The sequence below is a fragment of the Schistocerca cancellata genome, chromosome 2, assembly GCF_023864275.1.
Source record: "Schistocerca cancellata isolate TAMUIC-IGC-003103 chromosome 2, iqSchCanc2.1, whole genome shotgun sequence".
NCBI lineage: Eukaryota > Metazoa > Arthropoda > Insecta > Orthoptera > Acrididae > Schistocerca > Schistocerca cancellata.
Genome location: NC_064627.1, coordinates 1,110,921,426 through 1,110,933,507, shown reverse-complemented (window position 1 = coordinate 1,110,933,507; position 12,082 = coordinate 1,110,921,426). Strand labels below are relative to the sequence as shown.

General features: G+C 49.9%; 12 non-coding genes across 12 annotated transcripts; 6 read left to right on the top strand and 6 right to left on the bottom strand.

Annotated features, from left to right (window-relative positions):
• Positions 1 to 429: 429 nt before the first annotated feature.
• On the bottom strand, positions 430 to 513 carry Trnal-uaa (transfer RNA leucine (anticodon UAA)). Its single transcript has one exon. It is a non-coding gene; the product is annotated as a tRNA-Leu (tRNA).
• Positions 514 to 1,195: 682 nt separating this feature from the next.
• On the top strand, positions 1,196 to 1,267 carry Trnag-ccc (transfer RNA glycine (anticodon CCC)). Its single transcript has one exon. It is a non-coding gene; the product is annotated as a tRNA-Gly (tRNA).
• A 1,126-nt stretch (positions 1,268 to 2,393) lies between these two features.
• Positions 2,394 to 2,477, bottom strand: Trnal-uaa (transfer RNA leucine (anticodon UAA)). The gene has a single exon. It is a non-coding gene; the product is annotated as a tRNA-Leu (tRNA).
• A 682-nt stretch (positions 2,478 to 3,159) lies between these two features.
• On the top strand, positions 3,160 to 3,231 carry Trnag-ccc (transfer RNA glycine (anticodon CCC)). The gene has a single exon. It is a non-coding gene; the product is annotated as a tRNA-Gly (tRNA).
• Positions 3,232 to 4,357: 1,126 nt separating this feature from the next.
• Trnal-uaa (transfer RNA leucine (anticodon UAA)) lies at positions 4,358 to 4,441 on the bottom strand. Its single transcript has one exon. It is a non-coding gene; the product is annotated as a tRNA-Leu (tRNA).
• Positions 4,442 to 5,123: 682 nt separating this feature from the next.
• Trnag-ccc (transfer RNA glycine (anticodon CCC)) lies at positions 5,124 to 5,195 on the top strand. The gene has a single exon. It is a non-coding gene; the product is annotated as a tRNA-Gly (tRNA).
• A 1,126-nt stretch (positions 5,196 to 6,321) lies between these two features.
• On the bottom strand, positions 6,322 to 6,405 carry Trnal-uaa (transfer RNA leucine (anticodon UAA)). The gene has a single exon. It is a non-coding gene; the product is annotated as a tRNA-Leu (tRNA).
• Positions 6,406 to 7,087: 682 nt separating this feature from the next.
• On the top strand, positions 7,088 to 7,159 carry Trnag-ccc (transfer RNA glycine (anticodon CCC)). Its single transcript has one exon. It is a non-coding gene; the product is annotated as a tRNA-Gly (tRNA).
• A 1,126-nt stretch (positions 7,160 to 8,285) lies between these two features.
• Positions 8,286 to 8,369, bottom strand: Trnal-uaa (transfer RNA leucine (anticodon UAA)). Its single transcript has one exon. It is a non-coding gene; the product is annotated as a tRNA-Leu (tRNA).
• Positions 8,370 to 9,051: 682 nt separating this feature from the next.
• On the top strand, positions 9,052 to 9,123 carry Trnag-ccc (transfer RNA glycine (anticodon CCC)). The gene has a single exon. It is a non-coding gene; the product is annotated as a tRNA-Gly (tRNA).
• A 1,126-nt stretch (positions 9,124 to 10,249) lies between these two features.
• Positions 10,250 to 10,333, bottom strand: Trnal-uaa (transfer RNA leucine (anticodon UAA)). The gene has a single exon. It is a non-coding gene; the product is annotated as a tRNA-Leu (tRNA).
• Positions 10,334 to 11,015: 682 nt separating this feature from the next.
• On the top strand, positions 11,016 to 11,087 carry Trnag-ccc (transfer RNA glycine (anticodon CCC)). Its single transcript has one exon. It is a non-coding gene; the product is annotated as a tRNA-Gly (tRNA).
• Positions 11,088 to 12,082: the final 995 nt, after the last annotated feature.

The following is a 12,082-nucleotide window of genomic DNA, read 5'->3' as shown; positions in this document are numbered from 1 at the left end:
CTAACCTACTGAGCTGACGAGCTGTGCAATGGGGCCACGTCAGCAGTCCAATACCCGGTCCACCGGCTCATCCACCTTCGTTACTGCCCTGCCAGTCATTTATACACGTATCTGCTTTCGTTGACTTTTGCTTTCTTGACGCTTGGACCCAAAAAGCACAACACAAAGAAAACGTAAACGCCCTGAGAATAGCCAAGACTCAGCAAACAAAAGTATGTTCGGCTACCGGGAATCGAATCCGGGCCGCCTGGCTGAAAGCCATGTCTCCTAACAGCTTTCCATTCCTTCTGACCGCCAGTCAATCAGACTTGCAGGGCAAGCTCCGTAATCACTGCCATCTCTAATAATATCTCTCGAACCTGTTTGCGCGTAATTTACTTGCTTTCCCGCACGAAGGAAATGGGCAGTTTTGGAATATTTAAAATTCATTGTCAGATGTGGGGTTCGAACCCACGCTCCCTTTCGGGAACCAGAGCTTAAATCTGGCGCCTTAGACCGCTCGGCCAATCTGACGTGCGAGCGCAAATAACGTGCTGCCGTCGTTTCTAGCTTCATCTCCAGAGCCTGACTGCGAAATTTGCTTGTTTTTTCTTGTGTGAAGGAAATACGTTTTTTAGAGTATTTTAGACGAGTTGTCAGATGTGAGGTTGCACCCCACCCTCACTTTCGGGAACCACAGCTTAAATATGGTGCCTTACACCGTTGTTTTCCGTCGCCATCTGTCTTTAGTAGAACGAGCAGAACTCTAATTATCAATTTTTACATTGGCGCAGAGAAAACAACGAATGACAAGAAAAGGCCGTTCCCTATCAACGGCTACGCTGTGCATTTCACCCTTACGGGAAGCCAATGATATGCTCCAGGCGAGCATCAAACTAACCAACTTAACACTATGATACGTACGCGCTTTCTACTTCTGGACTGGCACACATATGCTCAATCGTCTCTGGATCGTCAGTAAGTACGTCACATTAGATATTTCTTTTATCACGCTGCTGTAAATTAAAGGGCAGTTTCTTCAACGGCTGTCAGTTCTGCTTCTAGTTACGCAACATCGTCCTAGCAGCACCTACACACTGCGTTCAGATGTGCTCACCTCCGCCCTGGCGTTGAGCGCCTACAGCGCCTTCGCCTTCGGCCTCTGGTGGCAGGAGGGTAGCCGACACATCGCGGCGTGAGTGAAGCACAGCGCAAGGCGGTGGTGGTGTAACGGTCAGCATGGTTGCTTCCCAAGCAGTTGATCCGGGTTCGATTCCCGGCCACCGCACGACACGTACATTTTTCTTCTAGGGATATTCCACGTAACGTAACGCGATCCTCGTAACTGAGAACTGTCGCGTTACGAATAGTTTTCCTTCGCCCCACGTCTCACTCCGTGTAGCCAGTGCGCTAGTCGCCGGATTTCGTTTCACAGCATCGTGTGTCTCCATGTGTCGACTTGTCTCGACTTTGCTCGGCTGACGCGAAAGCTGACGCTTGGAAACGGGCATATATGTAGAGGGCAGGCGCGAGAAACGACTGTGAGAGACCAAAAAACGACAAACACACGACAGAACCTTTCATTTTATTGTGGCCACAGATTCGCGCCTTAGTGTACCGAGAGGCAAGAGTGGCGTCAGCGTGCTGGACAGCATCATTAACGCTAAGCAGCAACGAAAGCGAAGTAAAAAGGCAAAATGAAAGAAGCCAAATGCAGGTCGAGCTCCCAGCTGGTCACCCATCCAAGTACTAACCACGCCCAACGGTTCTTAACTACAATGAACAGACGAGAACCGCTGCACTCAGCGTGCTATGGCCGTTAGCCGCAACGCCGCGAAACGTGCAGACATATTGCTTGTTGTGCATGTCACTTGGTATTTACATGGCAGTGTCTCGCTGGAGGAAGCACTGTCTTTTACGAGAGAAAAATTAAATGGCACTTGCTGCGATCGAATACATGGCCTTTGTGTTCACAGCACGGCGCTCTAACCTACTGAGCTGATGAGCTGTGCAATGGGGCCACGTCAGCAGTCCAATACCCGGTCCACCGGCTCATCCACCTTCGTTACTGCCCTGCCAGTCATTTATACACGTATCTGCTTTCGTTGACTTTTGCTTTCTTGACGCTTGGACCCAAAAAGCACAACACAAAGAAAACGTAAACGCCCTGAGAATAGCCAAGACTCAGCAAACAAAAGTATGTTCGGCTACCGGCAATCGAATCCGGGCCGCCTGGCTGAAAGCCATGTCTCCTAACAGCTTTCCATTCCTTCTGACCGCCAGGCAATCAGACTTGCAGGGCAAGCTCCGTAATCACTGCCATCTCTAATAATATCTCTCGAACCTGTTTGCGCGTAATTTACTTGCTTTCCCGCACGAAGGAAATGGGCAGTTTTGGAATATTTAAAATTCATTGTCAGATGTGGGGTTCGAACCCACGCTCCCTTTCGGGAACCAGAGCTTAAATCTGGCGCCTTAGACCGCTCGGCCAATCTGACGTGCGAGCGCAAATAACGTGCTGCCGTCGTTTCTAGCTTCATCTCCAGAGCCTGACTGCGAAATTTGCTTGTTTTTTCTTGTGTGAAGGAAATACGTTTTTTAGAGTATTTTAGACGAGTTGTCAGATGTGAGGTTGCACCCCACCCTCACTTTCGGGAACCACAGCTTAAATATGGTGCCTTACACCGTTGTTTTCCGTCGCCATCTGTCTTTAGTAGAACGAGCAGAACTCTAATTATCAATTTTTACATTGGCGCAGAGAAAACAACGAATGACAAGAAAAGGCCGTTCCCTATCAACGGCTACGCTGTGCATTTCACCCTTACGGGAAGCCAATGATATGCTCCAGGCGAGCATCAAACTAACCAACTTAACACTATGATACGTACGCGCTTTCTACTTCTGGACTGGCACACATATGCTCAATCGTCTCTGGATCGTCAGTAAGTACGTCACATTAGATATTTCTTTTATCACGCTGCTGTAAATTAAAGGGCAGTTTCTTCAACGGCTGTCAGTTCTGCTTCTAGTTACGCAACATCGTCCTAGCAGCACCTACACACTGCGTTCAGATGTGCTCACCTCCGCCCTGGCGTTGAGCGCCTACAGCGCCTTCGCCTTCGGCCTCTGGTGGCAGGAGGGTAGCCGACACATCGCGGCGTGAGTGAAGCACAGCGCAAGGCGGTGGTGGTGTAACGGTCAGCATGGTTGCTTCCCAAGCAGTTGATCCGGGTTCGATTCCCGGCCACCGCACGACACGTACATTTTTCTTCTAGGGATATTCCACGTAACGTAACGCGATCCTCGTAACTGAGAACTGTCGCGTTACGAATAGTTTTCCTTCGCCCCACGTCTCACTCCGTGTAGCCAGTGCGCTAGTCGCCGGATTTCGTTTCACAGCATCGTGTGTCTCCATGTGTCGACTTGTCTCGACTTTGCTCGGCTGACGCGAAAGCTGACGCTTGGAAACGGGCATATATGTAGAGGGCAGGCGCGAGAAACGACTGTGAGAGACCAAAAAACGACAAACACACGACAGAACCTTTCATTTTATTGTGGCCACAGATTCGCGCCTTAGTGTACCGAGAGGCAAGAGTGGCGTCAGCGTGCTGGACAGCATCATTAACGCTAAGCAGCAACGAAAGCGAAGTAAAAAGGCAAAATGAAAGAAGCCAAATGCAGGTCGAGCTCCCAGCTGGTCACCCATCCAAGTACTAACCACGCCCAACGGTTCTTAACTACAATGAACAGACGAGAACCGCTGCACTCAGCGTGCTATGGCCGTTAGCCGCAACGCCGCGAAACGTGCAGACATATTGCTTGTTGTGCATGTCACTTGGTATTTACATGGCAGTGTCTCGCTGGAGGAAGCACTGTCTTTTACGAGAGAAAAATTAAATGGCACTTGCTGCGATCGAATACATGGCCTTTGTGTTCACAGCACGGCGCTCTAACCTACTGAGCTGATGAGCTGTGCAATGGGGCCACGTCAGCAGTCCAATACCCGGTCCACCGGCTCATCCACCTTCGTTACTGCCCTGCCAGTCATTTATACACGTATCTGCTTTCGTTGACTTTTGCTTTCTTGACGCTTGGACCCAAAAAGCACAACACAAAGAAAACGTAAACGCCCTGAGAATAGCCAAGACTCAGCAAACAAAAGTATGTTCGGCTACCGGCAATCGAATCCGGGCCGCCTGGCTGAAAGCCATGTCTCCTAACAGCTTTCCATTCCTTCTGACCGCCAGGCAATCAGACTTGCAGGGCAAGCTCCGTAATCACTGCCATCTCTAATAATATCTCTCGAACCTGTTTGCGCGTAATTTACTTGCTTTCCCGCACGAAGGAAATGGGCAGTTTTGGAATATTTAAAATTCATTGTCAGATGTGGGGTTCGAACCCACGCTCCCTTTCGGGAACCAGAGCTTAAATCTGGCGCCTTAGACCGCTCGGCCAATCTGACGTGCGAGCGCAAATAACGTGCTGCCGTCGTTTCTAGCTTCATCTCCAGAGCCTGACTGCGAAATTTGCTTGTTTTTTCTTGTGTGAAGGAAATACGTTTTTTAGAGTATTTTAGACGAGTTGTCAGATGTGAGGTTGCACCCCACCCTCACTTTCGGGAACCACAGCTTAAATATGGTGCCTTACACCGTTGTTTTCCGTCGCCATCTGTCTTTAGTAGAACGAGCAGAACTCTAATTATCAATTTTTACATTGGCGCAGAGAAAACAACGAATGACAAGAAAAGGCCGTTCCCTATCAACGGCTACGCTGTGCATTTCACCCTTACGGGAAGCCAATGATATGCTCCAGGCGAGCATCAAACTAACCAACTTAACACTATGATACGTACGCGCTTTCTACTTCTGGACTGGCACACATATGCTCAATCGTCTCTGGATCGTCAGTAAGTACGTCACATTAGATATTTCTTTTATCACGCTGCTGTAAATTAAAGGGCAGTTTCTTCAACGGCTGTCAGTTCTGCTTCTAGTTACGCAACATCGTCCTAGCAGCACCTACACACTGCGTTCAGATGTGCTCACCTCCGCCCTGGCGTTGAGCGCCTACAGCGCCTTCGCCTTCGGCCTCTGGTGGCAGGAGGGTAGCCGACACATCGCGGCGTGAGTGAAGCACAGCGCAAGGCGGTGGTGGTGTAACGGTCAGCATGGTTGCTTCCCAAGCAGTTGATCCGGGTTCGATTCCCGGCCACCGCACGACACGTACATTTTTCTTCTAGGGATATTCCACGTAACGTAACGCGATCCTCGTAACTGAGAACTGTCGCGTTACGAATAGTTTTCCTTCGCCCCACGTCTCACTCCGTGTAGCCAGTGCGCTAGTCGCCGGATTTCGTTTCACAGCATCGTGTGTCTCCATGTGTCGACTTGTCTCGACTTTGCTCGGCTGACGCGAAAGCTGACGCTTGGAAACGGGCATATATGTAGAGGGCAGGCGCGAGAAACGACTGTGAGAGACCAAAAAACGACAAACACACGACAGAACCTTTCATTTTATTGTGGCCACAGATTCGCGCCTTAGTGTACCGAGAGGCAAGAGTGGCGTCAGCGTGCTGGACAGCATCATTAACGCTAAGCAGCAACGAAAGCGAAGTAAAAAGGCAAAATGAAAGAAGCCAAATGCAGGTCGAGCTCCCAGCTGGTCACCCATCCAAGTACTAACCACGCCCAACGGTTCTTAACTACAATGAACAGACGAGAACCGCTGCACTCAGCGTGCTATGGCCGTTAGCCGCAACGCCGCGAAACGTGCAGACATATTGCTTGTTGTGCATGTCACTTGGTATTTACATGGCAGTGTCTCGCTGGAGGAAGCACTGTCTTTTACGAGAGAAAAATTAAATGGCACTTGCTGCGATCGAATACATGGCCTTTGTGTTCACAGCACGGCGCTCTAACCTACTGAGCTGATGAGCTGTGCAATGGGGCCACGTCAGCAGTCCAATACCCGGTCCACCGGCTCATCCACCTTCGTTACTGCCCTGCCAGTCATTTATACACGTATCTGCTTTCGTTGACTTTTGCTTTCTTGACGCTTGGACCCAAAAAGCACAACACAAAGAAAACGTAAACGCCCTGAGAATAGCCAAGACTCAGCAAACAAAAGTATGTTCGGCTACCGGCAATCGAATCCGGGCCGCCTGGCTGAAAGCCATGTCTCCTAACAGCTTTCCATTCCTTCTGACCGCCAGGCAATCAGACTTGCAGGGCAAGCTCCGTAATCACTGCCATCTCTAATAATATCTCTCGAACCTGTTTGCGCGTAATTTACTTGCTTTCCCGCACGAAGGAAATGGGCAGTTTTGGAATATTTAAAATTCATTGTCAGATGTGGGGTTCGAACCCACGCTCCCTTTCGGGAACCAGAGCTTAAATCTGGCGCCTTAGACCGCTCGGCCAATCTGACGTGCGAGCGCAAATAACGTGCTGCCGTCGTTTCTAGCTTCATCTCCAGAGCCTGACTGCGAAATTTGCTTGTTTTTTCTTGTGTGAAGGAAATACGTTTTTTAGAGTATTTTAGACGAGTTGTCAGATGTGAGGTTGCACCCCACCCTCACTTTCGGGAACCACAGCTTAAATATGGTGCCTTACACCGTTGTTTTCCGTCGCCATCTGTCTTTAGTAGAACGAGCAGAACTCTAATTATCAATTTTTACATTGGCGCAGAGAAAACAACGAATGACAAGAAAAGGCCGTTCCCTATCAACGGCTACGCTGTGCATTTCACCCTTACGGGAAGCCAATGATATGCTCCAGGCGAGCATCAAACTAACCAACTTAACACTATGATACGTACGCGCTTTCTACTTCTGGACTGGCACACATATGCTCAATCGTCTCTGGATCGTCAGTAAGTACGTCACATTAGATATTTCTTTTATCACGCTGCTGTAAATTAAAGGGCAGTTTCTTCAACGGCTGTCAGTTCTGCTTCTAGTTACGCAACATCGTCCTAGCAGCACCTACACACTGCGTTCAGATGTGCTCACCTCCGCCCTGGCGTTGAGCGCCTACAGCGCCTTCGCCTTCGGCCTCTGGTGGCAGGAGGGTAGCCGACACATCGCGGCGTGAGTGAAGCACAGCGCAAGGCGGTGGTGGTGTAACGGTCAGCATGGTTGCTTCCCAAGCAGTTGATCCGGGTTCGATTCCCGGCCACCGCACGACACGTACATTTTTCTTCTAGGGATATTCCACGTAACGTAACGCGATCCTCGTAACTGAGAACTGTCGCGTTACGAATAGTTTTCCTTCGCCCCACGTCTCACTCCGTGTAGCCAGTGCGCTAGTCGCCGGATTTCGTTTCACAGCATCGTGTGTCTCCATGTGTCGACTTGTCTCGACTTTGCTCGGCTGACGCGAAAGCTGACGCTTTGAAACGGGCATATATGTAGAGGGCAGGCGCGAGAAACGACTGTGAGAGACCAAAAAACGACAAACACACGACAGAACCTTTCATTTTATTGTGGCCACAGATTCGCGCCTTAGTGTACCGAGAGGCAAGAGTGGCGTCAGCGTGCTGGACAGCATCATTAACGCTAAGCAGCAACGAAAGCGAAGTAAAAAGGCAAAATGAAAGAAGCCAAATGCAGGTCGAGCTCCCAGCTGGTCACCCATCCAAGTACTAACCACGCCCAACGGTTCTTAACTACAATGAACAGACGAGAACCGCTGCACTCAGCGTGCTATGGCCGTTAGCCGCAACGCCGCGAAACGTGCAGACATATTGCTTGTTGTGCATGTCACTTGGTATTTACATGGCAGTGTCTCGCTGGAGGAAGCACTGTCTTTTACGAGAGAAAAATTAAATGGCACTTGCTGCGATCGAATACATGGCCTTTGTGTTCACAGCACGGCGCTCTAACCTACTGAGCTGACGAGCTGTGCAATGGGGCCACGTCAGCAGTCCAATACCCGGTCCACCGGCTCATCCACCTTCGTTACTGCCCTGCCAGTCATTTATACACGTATCTGCTTTCGTTGACTTTTGCTTTCTTGACGCTTGGACCCAAAAAGCACAACACAAAGAAAACGTAAACGCCCTGAGAATAGCCAAGACTCAGCAAACAAAAGTATGTTCGGCTACCGGGAATCGAATCCGGGCCGCCTGGCTGAAAGCCATGTCTCCTAACAGCTTTCCATTCCTTCTGACCGCCAGGCAATCAGACTTGCAGGGCAAGCTCCGTAATCACTGCCATCTCTAATAATATCTCTCGAACCTGTTTGCGCGTAATTTACTTGCTTTCCCGCACGAAGGAAATGGGCAGTTTTGGAATATTTAAAATTCATTGTCAGATGTGGGGTTCGAACCCACGCTCCCTTTCGGGAACCAGAGCTTAAATCTGGCGCCTTAGACCGCTCGGCCAATCTGACGTGCGAGCGCAAATAACGTGCTGCCGTCGTTTCTAGCTTCATCTCCAGAGCCTGACTGCGAAATTTGCTTGTTTTTTCTTGTGTGAAGGAAATACGTTTTTTAGAGTATTTTAGACGAGTTGTCAGATGTGAGGTTGCACCCCACCCTCACTTTCGGGAACCACAGCTTAAATATGGTGCCTTACACCGTTGTTTTCCGTCGCCATCTGTCTTTAGTAGAACGAGCAGAACTCTAATTATCAATTTTTACATTGGCGCAGAGAAAACAACGAATGACAAGAAAAGGCCGTTCCCTATCAACGGCTACGCTGTGCATTTCACCCTTACGGGAAGCCAATGATATGCTCCAGGCGAGCATCAAACTAACCAACTTAACACTATGATACGTACGCGCTTTCTACTTCTGGACTGGCACACATATGCTCAATCGTCTCTGGATCGTCAGTAAGTACGTCACATTAGATATTTCTTTTATCACGCTGCTGTAAATTAAAGGGCAGTTTCTTCAACGGCTGTCAGTTCTGCTTCTAGTTACGCAACATCGTCCTAGCAGCACCTACACACTGCGTTCAGATGTGCTCACCTCCGCCCTGGCGTTGAGCGCCTACAGCGCCTTCGCCTTCGGCCTCTGGTGGCAGGAGGGTAGCCGACACATCGCGGCGTGAGTGAAGCACAGCGCAAGGCGGTGGTGGTGTAACGGTCAGCATGGTTGCTTCCCAAGCAGTTGATCCGGGTTCGATTCCCGGCCACCGCACGACACGTACATTTTTCTTCTAGGGATATTCCACGTAACGTAACGCGATCCTCGTAACTGAGAACTGTCGCGTTACGAATAGTTTTCCTTCGCCCCACGTCTCACTCCGTGTAGCCAGTGCGCTAGTCGCCGGATTTCGTTTCACAGCATCGTGTGTCTCCATGTGTCGACTTGTCTCGACTTTGCTCGGCTGACGCGAAAGCTGACGCTTGGAAACGGGCATATATGTAGAGGGCAGGCGCGAGAAACGACTGTGAGAGACCAAAAAACGACAAACACACGACAGAACCTTTCATTTTATTGTGGCCACAGATTCGCGCCTTAGTGTACCGAGAGGCAAGAGTGGCGTCAGCGTGCTGGACAGCATCATTAACGCTAAGCAGCAACGAAAGCGAAGTAAAAAGGCAAAATGAAAGAAGCCAAATGCAGGTCGAGCTCCCAGCTGGTCACCCATCCAAGTACTAACCACGCCCAACGGTTCTTAACTACAATGAACAGACGAGAACCGCTGCACTCAGCGTGCTATGGCCGTTAGCCGCAACGCCGCGAAACGTGCAGACATATTGCTTGTTGTGCATGTCACTTGGTATTTACATGGCAGTGTCTCGCTGGAGGAAGCACTGTCTTTTACGAGAGAAAAATTAAATGGCACTTGCTGCGATCGAATACATGGCCTTTGTGTTCACAGCACGGCGCTCTAACCTACTGAGCTGACGAGCTGTGCAATGGGGCCACGTCAGCAGTCCAATACCCGGTCCACCGGCTCATCCACCTTCGTTACTGCCCTGCCAGTCATTTATACACGTATCTGCTTTCGTTGACTTTTGCTTTCTTGACGCTTGGACCCAAAAAGCACAACACAAAGAAAACGTAAACGCCCTGAGAATAGCCAAGACTCAGCAAACAAAAGTATGTTCGGCTACCGGGAATCGAATCCGGGCCGCCTGGCTGAAAGCCATGTCTCCTAACAGCTTTCCATTCCTTCTGACCGCCAGGCAATCAGACTTGCAGGGCAAGCTCCGTAATCACTGCCATCTCTAATAATATCTCTCGAACCTGTTTGCGCGTAATTTACTTGCTTTCCCGCACGAAGGAAATGGGCAGTTTTGGAATATTTAAAATTCATTGTCAGATGTGGGGTTCGAACCCACGCTCCCTTTCGGGAACCAGAGCTTAAATCTGGCGCCTTAGACCGCTCGGCCAATCTGACGTGCGAGCGCAAATAACGTGCTGCCGTCGTTTCTAGCTTCATCTCCAGAGCCTGACTGCGAAATTTGCTTGTTTTTTCTTGTGTGAAGGAAATACGTTTTTTAGAGTATTTTAGACGAGTTGTCAGATGTGAGGTTGCACCCCACCCTCACTTTCGGGAACCACAGCTTAAATATGGTGCCTTACACCGTTGTTTTCCGTCGCCATCTGTCTTTAGTAGAACGAGCAGAACTCTAATTATCAATTTTTACATTGGCGCAGAGAAAACAACGAATGACAAGAAAAGGCCGTTCCCTATCAACGGCTACGCTGTGCATTTCACCCTTACGGGAAGCCAATGATATGCTCCAGGCGAGCATCAAACTAACCAACTTAACACTATGATACGTACGCGCTTTCTACTTCTGGACTGGCACACATATGCTCAATCGTCTCTGGATCGTCAGTAAGTACGTCACATTAGATATTTCTTTTATCACGCTGCTGTAAATTAAAGGGCAGTTTCTTCAACGGCTGTCAGTTCTGCTTCTAGTTACGCAACATCGTCCTAGCAGCACCTACACACTGCGTTCAGATGTGCTCACCTCCGCCCTGGCGTTGAGCGCCTACAGCGCCTTCGCCTTCGGCCTCTGGTGGCAGGAGGGTAGCCGACACATCGCGGCGTGAGTGAAGCACGGCGCAAGGCGGTGGTGGTGTAACGGTCAGCATGGTTGCTTCCCAAGCAGTTGATCCGGGTTCGATTCCCGGCCACCGCACGACACGTACATTTTTCTTCTAGGGATATTCCACGTAACGTAACGCGATCCTCGTAACTGAGAACTGTCGCGTTACGAATAGTTTTCCTTCGCCCCACGTCTCACTCCGTGTAGCCAGTGCGCTAGTCGCCGGATTTCGTTTCACAGCATCGTGTGTCTCCATGTGTCGACTTGTCTCGACTTTGCTCGGCTGACGCGAAAGCTGACGCTTTGAAACGGGCATATATGTAGAGGGCAGGCGCGAGAAACGACTGTGAGAGACCAAAAAACGACAAACACACGACAGAACCTTTCATTTTATTGTGGCCACAGATTCGCGCCTTAGTGTACCGAGAGGCAAGAGTGGCGTCAGCGTGCTGGACAGCATCATTAACGCTAAGCAGCAACGAAAGCGAAGTAAAAAGGCAAAATGAAAGAAGCCAAATGCAGGTCGAGCTCCCAGCTGGTCACCCATCCAAGTACTAACCACGCCCAACGGTTCTTAACTACAATGAACAGACGAGAACCGCTGCACTCAGCGTGCTATGGCCGTTAGCCGCAACGCCGCGAAACGTGCAGACATATTGCTTGTTGTGCATGTCACTTGGTATTTACATGGCAGTGTCTCGCTGGAGGAAGCACTGTCTTTTACGAGAGAAAAATTAAATGGCACTTGCTGCGATCGAATACATGGCCTTTGTGTTCACAGCACGGCGCTCTAACCTACTGAGCTGACGAGCTGTGCAATGGGGCCACGTCAGCAGTCCAATACCCGGTCCACCGGCTCATCCACCTTCGTTACTGCCCTGCCAGTCATTTATACACGTATCTGCTTTCGTTGACTTTTGCTTTCTTGACGCTTGGACCCAAAAAGCACAACACAAAGAAAACGTAAACGCCCTGAGAATAGCCAAGACTCAGCAAACAAAAGTATGTTCGGCTACCGGGAATCGAATCCGGGCCGCCTGGCTGAAAGCCATGTCTCCTAACAGCTTTCCATTCCTTCTGACCGCCAG